The sequence below is a fragment of the Astatotilapia calliptera genome, chromosome 3 (genome assembly GCF_900246225.1).
Source record: "Astatotilapia calliptera chromosome 3, fAstCal1.2, whole genome shotgun sequence".
NCBI classification, from domain to species: Eukaryota; Metazoa; Chordata; class Actinopteri; order Cichliformes; family Cichlidae; genus Astatotilapia; species Astatotilapia calliptera.
Genome location: NC_039304.1, coordinates 2,824,188 through 2,845,755, shown reverse-complemented (window position 1 = coordinate 2,845,755; position 21,568 = coordinate 2,824,188). Strand labels below are relative to the sequence as shown.

General features: G+C 43.2%; 1 long non-coding RNA gene across 2 annotated transcripts; it reads left to right on the top strand.

Moving 5' to 3' along the window:
* Positions 1-8,543: 8,543 nt before the first annotated feature.
* Positions 8,544-11,323, top strand: LOC113016797 (uncharacterized). Of its 2 annotated transcripts, none has more exons than XR_003271306.1 (2): positions 8,544-8,567; positions 11,214-11,323. It is a non-coding gene; the product is annotated as an uncharacterized LOC113016797 (long non-coding RNA). The 2 variants fall into 2 exon arrangements; XR_003271307.1 differs by lacking the exon at positions 8,544-8,567 and adding an exon at positions 11,090-11,122.
* Positions 11,324-21,568: the final 10,245 nt, after the last annotated feature.

The following is a 21,568-nucleotide window of genomic DNA, read 5'->3' as shown; positions in this document are numbered from 1 at the left end:
GGGCCTGTGTGAGATGGTCATCACAAGGGAGGGAGGCGGGGATGATGGAATTTGGCACCTCAGGCCCCAACTCATCTCTCTCCTTCACCAAGCTCACCAGAGAAGCGGTTTCAACCTCTCGCCACAGTTTGAGGAGATTGAGGTGATAAATCTGCGTGGCCCCTCCCCTGTCCGACCGAGCGACCTCATAGTCCACGTCCCCGACTCGCCGTGTGACCACAAAGGGTCCTTGCCACTTGGCGAGCAACTTCGAGCTGGAAGTAGGGAGTAACACAAGCACTTTATCTCCCGGTGAAAATTGCCTGAGCCTAGCCCCTCTGTCATACAGGCGTTGCTGACGCTGCTGAGCCTGGAGCAAATTCTCCCGTGACAACCTCCCCAAAGTGTGGAGTTTTGCTCTCAGGTCCAACACGTACTGAATCTCATTTTTGGCGGGGCTCGGACCGTCCTCCCAGCTTTCTTTAATCAGGTCGAGCACCCCACGTGGCCTCCTGCCGAACAGCAGTTCAAAGGGAGAAAATCCCGTGGAGGCCTGGGGCACCTCCCGCACTGCGAATAACAGAGGGTCTAGCCAGTGATCCCAATTGCGTTCATCCTCGTTAATGAACTTCCGAATCATGGACTTTAAAGTCTTATTCAGCCGCTCCACCAGCCCGTCAGTCTGAGGGTGGTAGACGCTGGTCCGAATAGATTTAATGCCCAGTAATTCGTACAGTTCCCGCAGTGTACGAGACATAAACGACGTGCCCTGGTCAGTCAGTATCTCTTTCGGGATTCCGACTCGGGAGATGACCTGAAACAGTGCCTGCGCCACACTCTTTGCAGAGATGGTGCGCAGCGGAACTGCTTCCGGGTACCGCGTTGCGTAATCCACCAGGACTAACACAAAGCGGTAGCCGCGTGCACTCCGGTGAAACGGCCCGATGAGGTCCATGCCGATGCGCTCAAACGGGACCTCAATGAGGGGGAGAGGGCGCAGCGGCGCCTTCGGTATGGCCGGCTGGTTAACAAGTTGGCAGTCCGGGCAGGACGCGCACCAGCGGCGCACATCCGCTCGGATGCCCGGCCAATAAAATTGGGCCGTTATTCGCTCCAGAGTTTTCTCATAGCCCATATGCCCTGCCATGGGGTTATAGTGGGCCGCCTGGAAAAGCGTTTCCCGGCGGCCCTGCGGCACCAACAACTGGGTGTGTGTTTCCTCTGTCTGAGTGTCACGACTCACTCGATATAATTGGTCATTTAATAAGACGAAACGCGGGTAGGTCTGCGCGGCCTCAGGGCGCACCACGTGACCATCAATAGCCATCACTTGGTCAAAGGCTGAGCGTAGGGTGTTGTCACGAGACTGCTCCAGTGGAAAATCACCCATGGGGGACACTTCCGGGGCCGGCGGGACGTCCCGTGAGGGACCCGCCAGCTCCTCCCCCCCGGAGTCGGTGTCGGACGACCCCGCGTCACCGCTGAATGCCGCGCACACGCTACACCCCGCTTCCGGTCGTGATCGCACCCCCGCGTACTGCCCCAGTAGCTGATGATACCCCGGCCAATTGGTACCCAGAATCAGGGGGTGCGACAGGCGCGGGCTAACCGCCGCCGTTACTCTGTGTTTTGCCCTTATATTTTAACAGCAGCGGCACAATGGGATACCTGTGAACATCACCATGCACACACCTCACCTCCACCCATTCTGCCTCCAGCAATGCCCCGGGTCGAACCAAGCTTTGGTGTACGAGGGTCTGCGTGCAGCCCGTGTCCACCAATGCCTGGCGTATACCCCCTCGAGTCCTTACCGGAATACTGTATGTCCCTCCTGGACCGGGGGAGGGTGCTGGGGCGCCAGCAACGCGAAACACCTGCCCCACTTCCATAAGCGGACAATCCCTCCTCAGGTGCCCCGGCTGCCCACACTTCCAACACTCCGGCCCCGGCGTCTGTGCGGCCCTCCGTGGCTCGGGGGCGGCTCCACTTGGCTCGGCTACCCTGGACGGCACCAACGCCGCGAAAGGGTTAGTGGGGCTCAGCGCCGGCAGCCGCTCTGCCTGCCCTGGTGCCGGCACACGGCGTCTCGGGGCCGGCACTGGGGCCTGTTTGTTCGGCCTCCGTCCGGCGTCCCCGGGTTCCCCTGCTCCAGCGGCAAGGTGGTCTTCCGCTAGCGTCACCGCTACCTCCAGGCTTGCAGGCCGGTGGCACCGGACCCATCTCGCCGTCTCCGCTGGCAATCCCTCCGTGAACTGCTCCAGCACCACCTTGTCCACCAGCTTCGTCTCGCCCTCCAATGCTCCCGGTTGCAGCCAGCGCACCGCCGCGTCGCGCAGCTGCCGGGCCCAGGCGAATGGTCGGTCCGTTGTAGCCAGCCGACAGGCCCGGAACCGCCGGCGATGGTCTTCGGCGGTGAGCCCCAGCCTGTCCACCACCGCCCGGCTCACGTCCGGGAAGCTGCTCCTCGACGCCGGAGGCAGACTCAGGGCCGCTGTTTGTGCCTCCCCAGACAGCAGGGGGAGCAGCCGCGGAGCCCACTCCTCCCGCGGCCATTGGCAAGCCTCCGCCGTGGCACGGAAGGTCTCCAAAAAAACTTGTGGGTCGTCCCCGTCCCCCATCCGGGGCACCGACACCGACAGTGGCGAGGGCTTCGGCGTGGCAGCGGCCCCGACCAGCCGTTCCAGAACTTGCGTCTGTCGGTCCGTCTGCTCCCGCAGCGCGGCCAGGTGGGCACGCTGGTCGGCCGCCTGATCCCGGCTCATTGTCGCCATCTCCGCCAGCATCTGCGCCAAGAATTGCAGAGGCTGGGCGGGTGGCGTGGCCTGTGGGTCGGACATTTCCCCACCGGCACTGTCCTGGGTTTCGGCACCACCTGTGGAGTACACCAGGCACAGACACACGCACACACAGGCAGGTATAGCCAACTCCCACCTTTATTGATATATTTGTATTTTGACAGCTGACTCAGTCGCACCGTCTGACAGCTCGAGCCCAGCTGATCTCCCTTGGCCGCTCCTCCTCGTCTCACTATAAACACAGCGGAGGAGACCATCATCAGTCCATAAACAATATCAGCTGCTCTTACCGGCCTCGCAGCGCCGCCCCGTTGAGCCTTCTGCTCCACTCCTCCCCTGCAGCTGCGCCCGGGGCCACGCCTCCGCCACAATGTCATAAAAATAATTCCATGCCAGCTCACCATTGGTGATCAGGTAGTTTCTGTTCCAGTTCCAGTCCCATAAATCATGAAGCTTGCTGCCAGAAAAGTTTCAAATCTCCTTTGAAAGCTGTTTGTGGTCTTGATTGTGGGAGCTTCAGTTGTCTGACTCCAGCTGCCACACAGTGCTCACTGATATCATTTGTAAAAACCCCAGTGTGACAATATTTATCAGTGAAGCAGAAATCAGGACGTGACGACTTTTCTTTGAACATTTGCTAAGGCTAAGCTGTGCTTTCTACCACAGTTGGGAATTTCCTGGTTTACAACAAATTATTGTGTCAACACCGCATAAGATTTCAAACTACAGGAAAATCACTGGAGTTATAAGAGGCAGACAACGACACACACACCACATGCATGCTGTTGCTATTTATTGTGGATTAACCTGTCAAGGGCAAGAACAAAAGAATTCTGCCTCAAATACAGGAAATCATAGCTTTCAGACAAATACAGGAAATCATAGCTTTCCTGTATTTCCTCCATTGTTGGCATGCTGGTTAGTGCTGTTGCTCCACAGTAAGAAGGTCCTGGGCTAAATTATCCATGAATGTAAACGGCTGTGTGTTTCTATCTGATAGACTGGTGAGCTGTCCAGGGTGTACCCTGCCTGGTAACCTATCACTTCAGGGTTATTTCCCAGCCCTGCTGCAACCAGGATAGAGATAGGAGGATGGTAGTTGTTGTTAGAGATGGACCGATCCGATATTACATATCGGTATCGGTCCGATACTGACCTAAATTACTGGATCGGATATCGGAGAAAAATAAAAAATGTAATCCGATCCATTAAATATCACGAAAGCACCTCGCAAAACTTGCAACACGCCGTAACTCACCTCAGAACGTATGCATCACGTGATAGAGCAGCTGTGGCATGCGGGACCTGTCGGTGGTCTGGATAGCATGTGGAGCTTCGCTAGCAACCTGGCATTTCATCTCCGACAAAGTTATCCCCGAGAGAAGTAAAGCAAGTGTGTAAGTCCATCTCTGAATGTTTGTAAAGCATTCCTGCGTTAAGCTTAACAAGCGACTGCCTCTCGCTCTCCGGCTGCTACTTCAATCGTGAAACTGCTTAAATGATCAGCTGATCGGCTTTTCTGTCGCGAGTCCGTCTCTCTTGTTTGTTTTTGGCCCACTTTGCACCAGAAAGAGGAAACCAGCGGCTGAACAACAGCAGCACGTTTAAGCTTGATCAGCTGTTGTTAGAATTTATTTATTTTCTTTCTTATTCTCATTTAAAATGTCGAGCTTTTAATAAATAATTATCTGACACCCAAAGTTTTAATTTGATGTAAAATGAATAGAAGTCAATTACTGTATATAGTGACTATTAAGTCTAATATATATCCTAGTAAGCTATAGTACTTTTTACTTTGGGAAGGTACCATCTGTGCAGTCTGCAATTTTGTTGAAGAAAGATGTTGAATCTATTTAATATTTCTTGAAAAATAATTGATTTCTGTGCATTTTTTTCACACTGCATCAAATTAAGGTTGATTACGTCGATTAAGCATCATGAGGTGGAGCGTGAGGGGTGGTTCCTTATTTTTTATTTATTTATTTTTGTTGTTGCTGGGAGTTGGAACCCTATTAGTTAGGTTGCTTAATATTTACGCTAAGTACTCTTTAAAATACCAGAATAGGGAGGATGGTGTAGGTCTAAGTTTATTAGATTGATCAGTATTGCTGAACTATGAAATATTTTTTTTGCATACAGGTATACAGAATAGCTTTAGTGTAGTTGTTGTTTTAAACTTGAGTATGAACTTGCAGACTTGCAAAATGCAGCAAGATATTTTAAAAAACAGTTTTGTTGATTAAAAAACACTATATCGGATTCATATCGGTATCGGCAGATATCCAAATTTATGATATCGGTATCGGTATCGGACATAAAAAAGTGGTATCGTGCCATCTCTAGTTGTTGTAGACCCATTCAATTTCAATTGAAGGATTAAAATGTTCCAGGAGCTCAACTTACTCCATCTGAACATGTTTCAATCGTGTTTTATGAACACAACATGCAGGTTTACTGAATATGAAAAGGTTGTGTTGATTTGACTCAGTTGTTTAAGTTTCTGCCAAAGCAAAACCTTTGTGTGCAACCAGTGTCCACTATTGAATCAAGTAAATCCAACATGTTTTTGTCAGTGCAAGAAGGAGTTACGGTGCCTGTATTCCTGCACAATATTGTCCCGGGAGGGAGAAAAACTTTCTGGTGAAGTTTTGGTTGATTTTTGGGTTTTGCTTGACACTAGGTTGAATTTATCAGTGAGGTTTGGATTGTTTTCTTTCTCTAAGAGAGAGAAAGATGGTTTTATGCTTGGACATGTTTGCAATGGGCCCCAGTATTTGTTACTTTATTAGTATTTTATTGGTTGCGTTTGTTTGTGCTTTTGTTACAGTGCACTGAGATAAGAACATCTGAGAGGTATGATCCACCGGTGGTGATATTTTGGTATTTTGTGAGTTCCCGATTTAACAAATCAGCTCTTTAATCCAGACCTGAGAGGTTGAACTTTAAAGCGCTATAAAATATTCTTACTGGAAACAGTGGCAAAGTGTTTTTCTCCATGATTATAATGGGCTTGGGAGAAATTCACTTATATGTGACATTGATCACATGAGAAGTCCTGAGCCTAAAAGGATTGCAGCGAGTCAATCCAGTCCAAAAACAATGAGCTGTTTTCCTTTAAAATGATGACGTCATCTTGCTGGTGATGGAGGCTCGAATAGGCTGCGCGTGAGACTCCATTATCAGCAATATCTGGTATGAATGTGTGTGGATGTATGCATGTGACTGGACTGTGACGGACTGACGACTAAAAGTTTAACTGACTTGATACTGAGACAAAAACGGTGCCGACTTTAGGATTAGTGAATGTCCACAACAATTCACCCAGCCTGTAGAAGAAGGGTGGAGGTTTTGTCTTGTTTTGTTGTTGCAGGAGCAGAAGGATGACAGAGACTAAAGGGGGAGGCTGTAGCTTCACATGAGTGTGAGCTGCAGACTGAACCCTTTGGTTGCTAATGTTGAGTCACTGATGTTTGCATTAAGAAAATTGTGTTTTATTAGCTGTGTTTTAATTAATGTATCACATTATATTGTTGGGAATGTTAAATGCTAAAGTGAAGAAAAGCTTTGATTTCACTCATGACTGAACATGTTATTATTAACCATAGCAGGCCACTGTAAAGAGTCAATTAACTGTTATAGAGGGAAAAAAGGCCAAAAACTCTGTTAATACCTATGAATAACAGGTAATGATAGACTTGTCACATTCAAAATAAAGATATGTAATAACAAACACGGGTCCGTGTCATTTAGGTTCTCCATTGAAATAGTCAATCATTTAGAAAAGTAGAATATATATACATATATATATGTCTCAACGCTGTTTCTCAATAATATTAAAAACCTAAAAACTATTGTTGTGGAAGATAGAAGTCACTGTGACAGCCCTCTGACTGTGGAGGACGTTTGTAATCCTATTTCTGCACTTAAGGCCAACAAATCTCCCGGCACAGATGGTTTAACTGCAGAGTTTTATGAATCATTTTCTAATCTCCTGGCTCCGTTCTTACTGCAGCTTTTCATAGGAAGTGTAGAGAATAACATCCTCCCTCCTACTCTTACTCAGGGTCTCATAACACTAATTCCAAAGCCAAACAAAGACTTACCAATTGATAATTGGAGACCCATCTGTCTGCTCAATGATGACTATGAGATTATGGCTTTAGTACTTGCTAACAGAATGAAAGAGTTCTTGGACACAATTATCGATGAGACACAATCAGGCTTTATGAGAAACAGACACCTTTCTAAGAACATGAGACTGGTTTTAGATCTACTTGATTACTCTGATTTGGTATCTGACTATAGCTTCATTCTCTTCCTGGATTTTTAAAAGGCTTTTGATACAATTGAACATCAATTTATTTTCCACTCTTTGGAAAAATTTGGCATTTTTCTGTAAAGCTATCAAAATCTTGTACACGAATGGCAATAGCTCAATTAAAACGATTAAGACTCCACCCCGAGATTTGACCTGTTATACAAGGAATCAGCACAGCTGATAAGGAGCTCATCATCAGCCAGCTAGCTGATGACACCACACTCTTCTTGAAGAATGCAAATCAAATCCGTCCAGCCCTTAGTGTTATTAGTGATTTCTCTGAGGCATCTGCTTTATGTCGAAATCTAAAAAAATGTGAATTACTAGCAATTAAAGGCTGCACTGCAAATGCTCTCTGTAACATTTCTGTTAAACAAGAAGTCACATACCCAGGACTGTTAATATCCAAAGACCAAAAGTCAAGATGCTCGTCAAACTTGTCAAACAGTGTTGGGGAATTCTCAATGGTGCTTGGTGCCATACCCTCAGGGACTTTAATGTTATATAAAAACACTGACAGCTCAATATCTGCCTCAGTCACTCTCCCTGATCCAGCTGAGTCAGCAGTGGGAAAAATCTGCTTTTCACAGGAACTTGGTAACAGCAATAAGAGAATACGTAGTTTATTCCAAGAAGATATCATGTCTCTCCCATATATAGAATATCTTACTGGAACCGACATGTTCCAGATATCACCTGGAAGACAGTCTGGATGATCCCATAAATATCTAATTGTGAACAAGGTGAAGGAAATCTCATATAAAATTCTTCATAAATGTTACCCAGCCAGTCACTATATGGTAACATTTAAAAGAGACATAAATACTAATTGAACTTTCTGTGGGGATCATCCAGAAACTGTGGCACATCTCTTTTGGTTCCTCTACACAGAGATTCTGGAAGAATTTAGCAGTTTTGTTATTGTCCATATTTTAAGGGAGTTTTCTTTACGATGGGGAAATGTTTTATTGTTTTTCTTTAAGTTCCCCAGGAAGAATGATAAATGTTTTTTTTATAAAATATTTGTTAATACTTTTAGCTATTTTATATCCATAAATGTAAGTTTATTAATAAAACACCATATTTCTGCCGTTTTATAAGGATATGAATTGTACATACAATCAATTTCAGACTCAACCAACAAAAAGCCTCTCAGAACAATATTTATATGTTGATTTTTTTCGCCTACTCATATCATCATTTTTTTACTCCTGGTTCTGTATGTTCATGTTCTGTTCCTTTGTAAACTTCATCTGTTTGTATGTTGTATACTCATTGTGTTTCAATAAAGTTCGATTTAAAAAAAAGGTACGTTCTAAACGAAGCTTCAGACGTCACTGATCACGTGACTCTGGCCAAACGAATCAAGCCTCGACACGGTGCTTCTGAAGCAGCGCGTTGATCTTTCTGACACACGCACCGGAGCGTCAGCTTCAAGCGGACCATCGCTCCGTCTCACATCTAAAGGTGTCAAGGTAACTTTGAACTGAGTTCAGTCAATCTGGAGTTTTTCCAAGTTTTCTGTTGCTCTCTGTGAGAGAAGAGCGTTAAAGGCGGGGCTCTCCAGAGTCCAGCAAAACAGGAAACCACAGCTGGGTGTGTGTGAGTGTGCAAACCAATAGAATGCATCGTGGTGGGGGGGTATCACGGGCATTGGCAAGAAAAAAATAAAATAATCGGTCGTACCCATGCTTCCCCGACGTCATGCCAGCGCATATTGGGAAATTCGTAGGCACCGATCGGTTTTCTATGAGCCATTTGCTGGGAGTAAGGGCGCCCTCCGTTTGCGAGGTGCGCCTGCTGCTGGCGGCACAGGGAGGAGAGGGCGGGGCGGCGGGGAGTCTCTGGCTGGCTGGAGCGGCATCTAATAACCAACTCGCAAAACAAAATAAAAACAACAAACAGATATTGTCAAAGGAGCTTGCAAAGAAAAGCGTCTGGACTTCTTTAAGTTGCTTGAAGACTTTTCACCTCTCATCCGAGAAGCTTCTTCAGTTCTAAGGTCAAATGGTGGAGAGTCCCAGATATAAATCTAGTGGGAGTTTCCCCCCACAGAGGGACAAAAGAACCCCCTGATGATCCTCTAATCACCTGAGCCAAGGTGTGAAATTGGGTGTGGGACCCAATCAGCCAGAGTTTCGGGTGGGTTCGTTGTGGAGCCTGGCCCCACCTTGTCGTGCGAATTCCTGAGATCAGATGGCCCAGGATGTGAGTGGGCGTTAAGGCGTCTGGGAAGGGAACTCAAAACTGGATTATAGATGGCAGAGAGTTGGTGTCGTAAACCCCCGCCTCTGTTCAAAGATGGTCGCTCACAGTGGACATAGATGGCTTCTTTCACTCCTCTTTCAAACCATCTATCTTCTCTGTCCAAAATGTGATCATTGGCATCCTCGAAAGAGTGTCCTTTATCCTTAAGATGCAGATGGACTGCTGAGTCTTGTCCTGTGGAGGTGGCTCTTCTGTGTTGTGCCATGCGCTTGTGAAGTGGCTGTTTGGTCTGGGCATTCCTCGCTGCACTGTACAGCATACACCACGTTGTTAAGTTTGTGTTTTGGCGTTTTGTCTTTCGGGTGAACCAGTTTCTGTCTGAGTGTGTTGCTGGGTCTGAAATACACTGAAACAAACAGATATTATGATACAGACTTATAATCTGCACCGATGTTTTTTCTAAATTCTATAAAGTGAGCGCGAGAGCCCTCGGTGCGCCTGCGCACTGCTGAAGTCAAAGTAAACTTTATTGTCATCTCCGCTACAGACAGTCCAGCATATAGAGAGACGAGACGACGAGGCTGCAGTTACAGCGGTGCAAGTAAACAAACAATAAATATAAGAAGAGTAAGAAAATAAATCTACACTTTAGGACTCGGGGTAAAGGATCAATAAAAATTTAATTTATAATTTACAGTTTGATGATTTAAAGTCTCACACAACCCGTCAAAAGGGGCGGGGCCGGCTGCTTCCAAGTAGAGCACATTTCATTTATAATGATGTAAATCCAAGCCCATCATGGATTCACGATCTGAATCCTGGGTTGTGTGAAATCCCAGAAATCAACCTTAGACAAAGTGAATCTGTGAACTAAGGTGTAGGTCTGTTAGGTTAATTGTGCTGATCCTCGGGTTGGGGGATTTGTGTTTGTACTGGAGCGCAAAATTCAAACCAATGGAAGATGGACAACAAAAGTTCAAAGCCATCAGGTGCTCAGGTTAGAAAAAAGAGAAAAGATGCAGGTAAGCAGACGTGTGATTGGATAATGGCAGCTCATCCTGAACCAATCAGACTAAACTCCAAACAATACATTATGTTACAGATTTTAATATTAATTAGTCATTGTTACTTGTTGATTTGTCCTTTTCTCATTGTGTGACGAATTATGACGACTGTTTGGTAGCTGTTATTGTCTCTCTCTCTCTCTTCATGTGTGTTTCTCTGGTGAAACAATAGTTTTGTGTTAATGTTAGGGCTGCACGATTTTGCATAAAATGAGAATCACGATTTTTTGGCTTAGAATTGTGATCATGATTCTCTCATAACAATAAACATAAAACAACAAATGTCTCACGTTTTGTTGTTGCAGCAAAATGTTGTCCTGCTTGAAATTCCGTCTCCACCGTTGCTCGACGCTGCGTGTACAGAGCAGGTAGTGCAACAATAGAAAAATAGTTGCGGGACGGCACTGTGTAGCGTTTGTCTAGGGTGTTGATCGTTTTCCTAAATCCCTCGTTTTGCACAGTGTTGATGGAGCCATATCTTTGGTGAGGTGATAAGTGATAGCCTCCGTAATGTCTTTGTGCCTGCGGGAGTGCGACGTGTATAGGGAAGCGCTGTATAAGGTTCCCGTTATTGATGTTTGGGTGGTTGACCGGGACGGATTTTCTCCTGTCACTTTCTCGTCATCCCTGACGTGCTCTCAGTTGTTTTTTCCCTGCTAATTTTAGCATCACACGGCACAGCTTCTGTATCACGTGGTATAAGGCTCCGCCCGTGTCATTTGTTGAGCAGGAAGAGTGAGCGCTTGTTTTCATGCAGAGTACGTCCCGGATCAAAATGTGAAGTTTTACAAATCACCACTTCTTTAGTGAATATCATTTCAGTCTCAGACAATCTCGTTTCTCTTACAGAGGTTGAATGCACCTTCTGCGGATGGCGGTACCACACAGTGTGCGTGGACTTCCCCTGCACAGAAGGCAACTACAAATGCTGTGAATGCTAAATAAACAGAAACAAATGATCCCTGTTGTCTTTGCTTGATGATTGGTTTGAGTCTTGACAATCCACATTGCTGGCGTTGCATCTTTCAATGCCAGCAATGGCAGGTATCAGTGCTCAAACCTTTTGTGTTTGTTTCCAACAAGTTGCCCACCTCGGGAAACAAAAATGTGTTCTTTTACTTGTCAGATGAACATATGAGACACTTTGACTCTTCAGTGCAGTGTGGAGCCTAACAAAGATCTGTTTTGTGTCCCAGCTGATCAGCAGGAGGAGGAGAGTCTGACGGAGCAGCAGAGGAACATTTTCAGCTACTTGGACTCAGCTCAGCCACTACAGAGGAAACAATGAGCTCAACACAGAAGGTGACAGACAGAGCAGGACCATATGACCAAAGATATTTATCACCATATACATTTGAACATTTGCCATAACGATGTAGCTGACGATAGAATTGACACCAGACAAAATACTTTACAGCTGCACAACTTTATTAAAAACCCATCAATGTATTTTCACTGAAACAAGCAGATGTTGTTAATGTGCATTAAAGTTATATAAAAATGTAACAGTGCAAATGCAAATTCCTCGCTGACAGTTTAACCAAAAGGCGTTTCCAGTGGAAACTGGCCGACACATCCTGAGCATAACCATGTATAATATCCACTAAACTTCAGAAGAGGTTATACAGTCGTGGCCAAAAGGTTTGAGAATTGCATAAATATTGGAACCTGGAGAAGTTGCTGCTTAAGTTTTTATAATAGCATTTTGCCTGCACTCCAGAATGTTATGAGGAGTGATCAGATGAACTGCATCGTCCTTCTTTGCCATGAAAACGAACTTAATCCCCAAAAAGCCTTACCACTGCATTTCATTGCTGTCATCAAAGGACCTGCTGAGACCATTTCAGTGATCGTCTTCTTAACTCAGGTGAGAATGTTGGCGAGCACGAGGCTGGAGATCATCATGGCTGTATCCCGATTCAGGATCTGCAGCTTTAAAGTCCTCAAGGGCCGCGTACTCAAAGACCGCTAAGGCTGAAGTGCGAGGCTCGTAGGCTCGTGAAATGGGACGTCTAGCCTCCGTCGCCCTGCCCAGGTTGCCTAGCAACCATGATACTAACAGCTGGAAACGTTTCATACAGCTTTGTTTGACAGAAATGAAGGAGAACATATTTAGTTCATTTGTTTCTACATGAGCTCTGTGTGATTTGATGAGTATCTGAGGCTGAGACCACAGGACTGTAAAACATGATTGTTGGGCTTCATTTCTGTGCTGAACAGTCATTTAAGATTAGCTGTAAATAACAATTAGCTGATGTTGTTCATGAGACTAAAGTCATCTCACTGTGGTAATATACACTCAACAAAAATAGAAACGCAACACCTTTGTTTTTGCTCCCATTCCCCATGGGATGGACGTAGAGACCTAAAATTCAGTCCAGATACACAATATAACCATCCCTCCCAAACAGTGGTCACAAATCAGTCCAAATGTGTGGTAGTGGGCACATCTGCTATATTGAGATAATCCATCCCACCTCACAGGTGTGCCACATCAGGATGCTGATCTGACATCATGAGTAGTGCACAGGCGTACCTCAGACTGCCCACAACAAAAGGCCACCCTGGAATGTGCAGTTTTGTCTCACAGCAAAATGCCACAGATGCCACAAGCAATGAGGGAGCGTGCAATTGGCATGCTGACAGCAGGAATGTCAACCAGATCTGTCGCCCGTGCATTGAATGTTCATTTCTCAACCATAAGCCGTCTCCACAGGCGTTTCAGAGAATATGGCAGCACATCCAACCGGCCTCACAACCGCAGACCTCGTGTAACCACACCAGCCCAGGACCTCCACATCCAGCAGGTTCACCTCCAAGATCGTCTGAGACCAGCCACCCAGACAGCTGCTGGAACAATTGGTTCGCACAACCAAACAATTTCTGCACAAACTGTCAGAAACCGTCTCAGGGATGCTCAACTGCATGCCCGTCGTCCTCATCGGGGTCTTGACCTGACTCCAGCTCGTCGCCGTAACAGACTTGTGTGGGCAAATGCTCACATTCGATGGCGTCTGGCACGTTGGAGAGGTGTGCGCTTCACGGATGAATCATGGTTCACATTGATCAGGGCAGATGGCAGCTGAGAATGTCCCAGTTCTTGCATGGCCAGCATACTCACCGGACATGTCACCCATTGAGCATGTTCGGGATGTGCTTGACCGGCGTATACGACAGCGTGTACCAGTTCCCACGAATATCCAACAACCTCGCACAGCCATTGAAGTGGAGTGGACCAACATTCCACAGGCCACAATTGACAATCTGATAGACTCCATGCGACGATGTGTTGCACTGCACGAGGCAAATGGTGGTCATACCAGATACTGACCGGTTCTGGGTCCCCAGACCCCCAATAGCGCAAAAAACTGCACATTCCAGGGTGGCCTTTTGTTGTGGGCAGTCTGAGGTACACCTGTGCACTACTCATGATGTCAGATCAGCATCCTGATGTGGCACACCTGTGAGGTGGGATGGATTATCTCAATATAGCAGATGTGCCCACTACCACACATTTGGACTGATTTGTGACCACTGTTTGGGAGGGATGGTTATATTGTGTATCTGGAATGAATTTTAGGTCTCTACGTCCATCCCATGGGGTATGGGAGCAGTAAAAAAGGTGTTGCGTTTATATTTTTGTTCAGTGTATATATAATATGGACAATATTATAGTATTGTCAGATTATTATGATATATATATATATTACAGCAGTGAGCTTGAACTGTGGGTCAAACACTGAAGTTGCAGTTACTTATATTTCCTGTCACCTTAAATCTTCACTCACAGACAAGTATCTGTGACAGTGTGTATACAGATGTATCATATATAAGAGACAAATATTGTTTGTTTAATATGTTGGTACTAAATGTGGCTCAATGCTTACATATATGTGTAAAAAGCAAATGTAGGAGCTGTGATAACTGTGTCTGATAGAATGAAGAGTTGACTGATATATGAAATATTCCTTTATTGGGTGAGAAAATCAGACCATGTCATAACTGCTTTAAGTCACACAGAATAGATATCAGAGCCTTAAACAGGCTGACTTCTGCTAAATGGGTCAAACTGGGCAGAAAGTCTACAAACACATAACATCCTTATAGAAGATGATGTAACACTATAGATCAACTTAGCTCAGAATATATAAAGCATATAAACAATTACAGCAATATGATGCAACAAACACAGCAGCTACTGATCCAAAATACTCAAAGCTTCATAGAACTGAAACCAACATTTATTTTTAGCTCCATCCTGCTGCTGATACAGACTTTAGGTTTCTGAACATTAAACTTGTTGCTACCTTTCATAGTGTGTAACTTGAAGGCCCTGAGTACTTTCTCCCACACTGGAAACACTGGGATGATCACATTATTTGAACATTACCTAATAAGACTGATTCAGCACAGACAGTTATGTTAAACTTTCCTAGCAGTCCTTCACAAACAGGGAACAGTCTGTCTATTCTCTCCATCTGTCAGCTGCTGCTGGCTCTTCCTCCTCCTCTTCCTCACACACTGCTGAGTTTGTCCTGGTGGATCATCAGGGCTGCAAAGCCTCACAGATGATGTGCAGCAGTGGCTCCCTCAGTCTGTCCTCACTCTGGACACTTGCAGTCGTCACACATGGAAATCAAATGTGTGATAAGCTGCAGGATTCAAACACAAGTGTAACTTATAAACACATGTTCATACTTTTATTCCACAATCAGAGAGAAAGAAACAGAGAGTGAGTGCAGGACAGACAGACAAACTGCAATTTAGTAAATGCTCGAGTTAAAAGTAATGTTTTGTAAAACTGTTACATTTAGAGCAACTTTTAAGTGGAATAAGTTGCCTTAAAAAATTAGAGAATTGTTCAAAATTTCAATGAACACTTAAAAGCCGATTTACAGAGCTTTTAGTTGTTGTAAATATTGTAAGACATGATTTGTTTTTGAAATTTGTCTAATGTGCCTCAATGTTATTGATACTATTATTATTATTATTATTGATTGCTTATATTTGAACAATTGTGAAACCTCACTGTGGATGTAAGAGTGAAATTATGTGGATATTGTTAAGGTTCAAAAATATCAGGGATGGAGACAAGAGAAAAACCACAATAACAACACTGGTCCGGTCGGGTTGAGTCAAACGATGATTTAATGAACACACGCGTGGGAGATAGACACTGATGCAGACAGCCTCAAAATCTCAAAATGGTGGAGCATTGCTCAAACTCTTATAGCCCCTGGTTATCATACAAAGCCTAAACATTCACATGCTCTCTCTCACACAGCGCCTGAGCTACGACCTTGGCTCCCCGTTTATCTGCTCCTGCTGAGATGGGGCAGAAAACTCCAGTATGTTCTGTTCTCTTCTAATCAGACAAATAAGGCGATGACTTTCTGCAAACAGTATTTCTTATAACTCAGCAGTATAATGCATCATAAAACAATATCATTCATTCACAATCAATCAACAGTTTAATATAATGCACATCAGTTTAACTAATGCAATAGTTATCAGCTTCTTCCAATTCAGGAGAATAATGCAAACTAAAACTACATAATAATTCACCATCTTTAATTAGGGGTATAGCATGGCATAAAATAATATTATAATCTAACAATAGAATAATGACCTCACCAACACCCTTCAATTCAGTGTGGCCAGGTTCATCTCTTCTCGCTCCTGAGGTTCTTTGTCCCCCTGATGGGCGAACCATATGTGGGATGACCTCTGTGTTTGCGCAGTTCAGATGCAAGAAAAACTATTATTCCAACAATAGCGGGTACAGATGACACTCCCCAGGTCTCCCACAGCTTTTAGCCTTTATTTTATTGCTGCAGCTACCAGTGTCGTCCAGTTGGGTGATCCTCTGCTCTTCATTCTTCAACCTTAGGGGTTAGACAACCCTTCAGTCGTGGCACAGATCAGGGGATTATTCTGCCCCGATTTCAAACAACGATCTGTGTATCCTCCAGAAAAAGGAACAGGAAGGTGTTCCCCTTTTTGCCCAAAAGCCTCTCGAACTTCGTTGGTCTGGTGTTCCCGGATTTCTGCCAAACCCTTCATGGTTATTGCTGTGTTTATGGGATCCATCCTTTTATGGTGACTAGCTGGAGCCCAAACGCCATGACCCTTGGACCCAGTTGATGTCTCGGCAGTCACCGTGTCTGTCTCTGCTGCGGAGGATCCTCGCATATCTGTGACCTCGTCTGGTGTCTGTTCCTTTCCCTGTAAGAGACAGAAAACCAAAACACCTCTCTTCCTAACCCTAATAATCTAATGTTGTTATCTATTGACCTTCTAGTGATTCAGAATTGGTCTTCTGACCTTCAACAGACTGAGTGCCAACTCGTTATAAGCACATCTGCAAGGTGTGTCTGAAAATTATTGAAACCCTCTCTTTTTAACAAAGACAAAGAAATTAACAAATCTTCTAAACGCTACTCAGTTCATTTCAATGAGTAATGATTAAACATGAAAGTAATAGTTTATGCTTTTTCACTGATTCTCTAAAAGGTCCAGAAACTTCTCGGACCGCTATTATCTTAAGCTTTACCATACCTAAGGTATTAAATACACAAATGAAGTTATACAATGTTCAAATAATCCTTGTTTGATGTTAAAGCTCAACTTCCCCTCTCCCCCTTTTTTGACACATTGGAATGTGTCAAATCAACGGAGCTAGAACATTAAAAAAAAAAAGTTAGGCAGCTACAAAGTTTCCCAGACTCTTAAGGTGATCTTGCGTGTAATGTTCTGACTCAGGTATTTAATATTTTAATAAATGTCGTTTAATCAACTGCTGCTACTTAAACTAAACTTAAAGACATAATTGAAGAAAAGATCACAAAGAATAACATGATATCAGTGTTTTGTAAGCGCGTGCGGCCTTCTATGCTCGAAGCCTTTTCCCTCAATAGATCAGTCAGACATTCGCGCTGACTGTAACTATCAACCCTTATTAACTTGAGCACAACTCTACAATGAGCAACAAGTTGCAATATGTATAAAAATGATCATGGTTACACCTGCAATGAAAAATTATATCATTATCCTAACACCTGTAAATAGAAGATTCATCAGAAGTTATAACAATCACAGGAACACAGATGTTAGTATAAGTTCAAAAGCTTCAATAAATGATCAATCTATGCAATATCTGTTGCATGAATCTCCTACAATAATAATGCTGATATTAAAAATAACAGTAAAACACCCTTTTTACTTTTTCCGTTTCACTTGACCCATAAACGTTTATAAATGCCTCTTTTATTCTTAATTTTATTTCCCCCTGTTCTCCCCTTACTGACCACAGCAGGGGGATCTTAATTTTGAATCAACCATGAATCCAGCTCACCTGATTCATCAGTGAGCTCCACCATCACTGGCGTCTGACAGGGTGGCGCTGCATACTCTTCCTTTAATGTCACTATTTTTCAACCTGTTAATTAGAGTGTTTAAACCTGAAGTCGACTACGTCCACAACAAGTCAATACAGCTGTAAATGTGGCCAATTATCAATCTATTACCAATCAATAACAACAGATAACTTCTATTTTATGCATGCTTTTAATCAACCACTCACCCAGAGGATCTCCAATCCCAGGAAATTCCTTCTCCTCCTTTAATGAGTCTGTCCTCCTTCCATGCCCTGGTAACTGGTCCATCCAGAGCCACATGATCTCAAAATGTACACGCAACAAGCCAAGCCACACCTCGGTCACACCAACCCTCTCCCGCCCCGAAGATGTCCAATGCCATCCTAGTATGGACTGTCAAAAGTGGCTTTACGCTGACTGTCCTGACAATCCATCTTATAACGTTTCCTGGTCAGATTTGCCAATCTCTGCACCAGGGTTTTAAACATTCCGCCATTTTCATTAGTTGTTATCTTTTTTATTTAGTTTCGACTCCAGATTTTCAATTTTTCCAGTTGTAATTAGTTTTTACCAATTCTTTGCTAGTTTAGTCTAGTTTTTATTTTCTGAAAATCCTTAGTTTCAGTTCAGTTTTAGTTGTGTTTTGCAAAAATTAAGTGTAACAAAATCTCATTTCCATCTTATCAATCATGCTCCTCCGGTTATCCTTGGGTGTTGAGACTAATCACTATTAACTTGCCGCACCGAGTGTTCCTAATTTTGGTTGAAGTGAATTGATAACCTTTTGAAGGCGATTGTTTCACACCTTTATTTAGATGTCCCAGTCCTATTATCTCGGGATGCATCACGCTGCCTCATCTGGGGTTAGCTGTTTTCGGGGGATGCGAGTTAAGTGGGTGAGCTCTTCAAAGAGGGGGAGAGTACTCCCCCTGATGAGGTCTTCTAGGTAAGCTAGGTTAACCTTCTTGTGTGAGCTTTTCAAGTGCACTTGAAAGTTTGTGGGATTTTTCGTGTCACAAATGTCCCTCATAACCCCCTGATGACCCAGTATTTCATTTTTGCACACTGTAGTACACATTTAGTTTTTGCTTGTAGCTCTCATACTCTACTTGCCACTCCTCTAAGTCCTGATGTTTCTTAGAGAGGACAACAGTACCTTTAAAATTATATCACATATGTGGGGGTGTGGCCTTGTCAATTGTTTTTCCCACCCTTTCAAAATGGCTGGCGTGCCCACCAGCACATTTTATGGAAGAAGGAAAGGTAAGCTTGATATTTACATTTAAAATATTTTGTTAAACTCAGATTTTTATTTTATTCAAAAAAAATAAACATCTAGTAAATAATTTAAGGGGTCTTTGAGAATTAGGCTTATTTAGTTTCACAGAGAACATGACTAATGTATTAATGTGTGCTCTACACATTGGGACTTTGTACTTATATTTTTTTTTAATTCACTTTTTCCTAATAATCAACTTTTGACAAAGGCGGAGAGAATTCTCAACAGAATTATTAAGGGAGATTCAAACCTAGATTTTTCAAAAGATAAGAGTCATGAGAGCCAGATATGAGAGGGTGCGAACCCACTAAGCGCCACACAAAGATTATCGAGATGCAGTGGCAGATGTAATAGAGAAAAACCCAGGGCCACCTAAAATCTGTCATCCTATGTGGTGCAAAACCAACATGTAGGAGAATCTGGAATTTTTTGATTTTGAGTTAAAAAGAAAATATGGGTAAAATGCAGAAATCCTTTCCAGTAAAGTAAAAAATAAGAGTCGCAATTATAACTGAATCCATAACCCCTAATTGTTTCTACAAGATCACGTCGTTGCTAAAAATTATCAGTGATCTCAATGTGTGAAAAGAGCTCACAGTATCTGGAGTTCAGGCTCCTCTTGGCTGAAATGGTTAACAGTCCAAGGCATTTCAGTTATAAAATGGTTGGGTGCAACAGTAAAACATATGTAAGATGAGGGAAGTGCCAAATGTTCCTTTGTGTCTCCAAATAAAAATAAAAATCACAGTACTTCCTCAGATATCATAAATGAATTGACTTTTGTGGAATAGAAAGCCCAGTGCAATCACTTGTTCCTGAACCAGTGGCTTACAGCTAGTGAAGTGTCAGTGACTTCTAATTTGATCCCTGATCTACAGTTTTATGATATTGTTATATAAATCAGTTTTAATATCCTGCTTACAAAAATTTCAGTGGAACATGTAATCTTCTTAAACAGCTCTTGACTGTTGTTAGTTTCACATTCGTGATCAATGAACTCCCCTTGTGCACTGTAGTGCACATGTTATAAAATTTAAATAAAATTAGTTTAAAACAACTTTGTTTTTGCAATGTGTTTATTTTACCGTCCCAACACTTGATTTCTCTTAAAAAGAAAAAAGAAAAAAGAAAAAGAAAAAATGAAAATACTTATCAATGCAACTAAACACATTTTGCTATAAATCCAGTTAATTTTAGTTAATTTTGTGAACATTCGTTACAGTATTAGTTAGTTTTCCTTTTTGTTTTGATTTTATTACCGTTAATGCAAAATTTTTTCCACTTCTAGTTTTCGTTATTTCATTTGTTGTCTTTTAATAATAATACTAATCTTCTCTACACCCTTGAATAAACATAATCAACATGATCAACATTTTTGCTGTGTATCAATTCACTTTTTTTTAATTCAAATGCTCCAGCCTTATGTGGTTTGTGACATGTATTGATCTAAATCTCCACTCTGTCTCTAAATGTTTGAAGAATTTTTAAGTTCAGGGTCAAATTTTGAGAATTTGACCATAAGTGAAAGTTATGGCGTTATCACCCCCTTTGGGGATTACCTTTTTCCAGTTTTGATGATATTCCTCCTCATTCTTTATTCTTTGCAAGTACCCCTCTTCGGTGTCAAGAAACTGTTGGTGTGATCAAGCGGGTGCTGTAAAAACAAAAGCTCAGGACAGAACAGTCACCAGTCATGTACTTCATTCAAAATTAACATATATCAAACTTCATATTGATCCTCTGAGTGTAATGGTACATTTTAATTTGCACTTCTCAAAACTAAAAACAATATTTTCTTTATTTTACTCTTGTTCTTGTGCAGCACCACCCCTCAGCACATGCCCCTGTTATTTTATCTTACTTTTAAATTGTTGACTACTTCAAGAAAGCGCCCAAAAGACGGGGACCAGTGTTTATCATTACATATCTCCATTTTGAGTGTGGCTGTCTATCATTCCCCTGTTATTCATAGACCTCGGTGGAGGGTTGTTTGTTTGTTTGTTTGTTTGTTTTTTTGTTTGTTTTTTACCTCTAAAAAATTAATTGACTTTTACAGTGACCCACTATGGTTAATAATAACATGTTCAGTCATGAGTGGAATCAAAACCTTTTCTTCACTTTAGCATTTAACATTCCCAACCATATAATATGATACATTAATTAAAACACAGCTACTAAAACACAATTTTCTTAATGCAAACATCAGTAACTCAAAATGAGCAACTGAAGGGTTAAGTCTTCATTTCACACTGCTGTGAAGCTACAGCTCTTTATTCTCTGACCTCCACCTGTTCTTGCAAAAACAAAACAAAGCAAGACAAAACATCCACCCTTCTTTTGCAGGCTGGGTGAATTGTCTGTGGACATTCAATAATCCTAAAGTCGGCACCGTTTTTGTCTCAGTATCAAGTCAGTTAAACTTTTAGTCGTCAGTCCATCGCAGTCCAGTCATGCATACCTCCACACACATTCATACCAGAAGTTGCTGATAATGGAGTCTCACGCGCAACCTATTCGAGGCTCCATCACCAGCAAGATGACGTCATCAT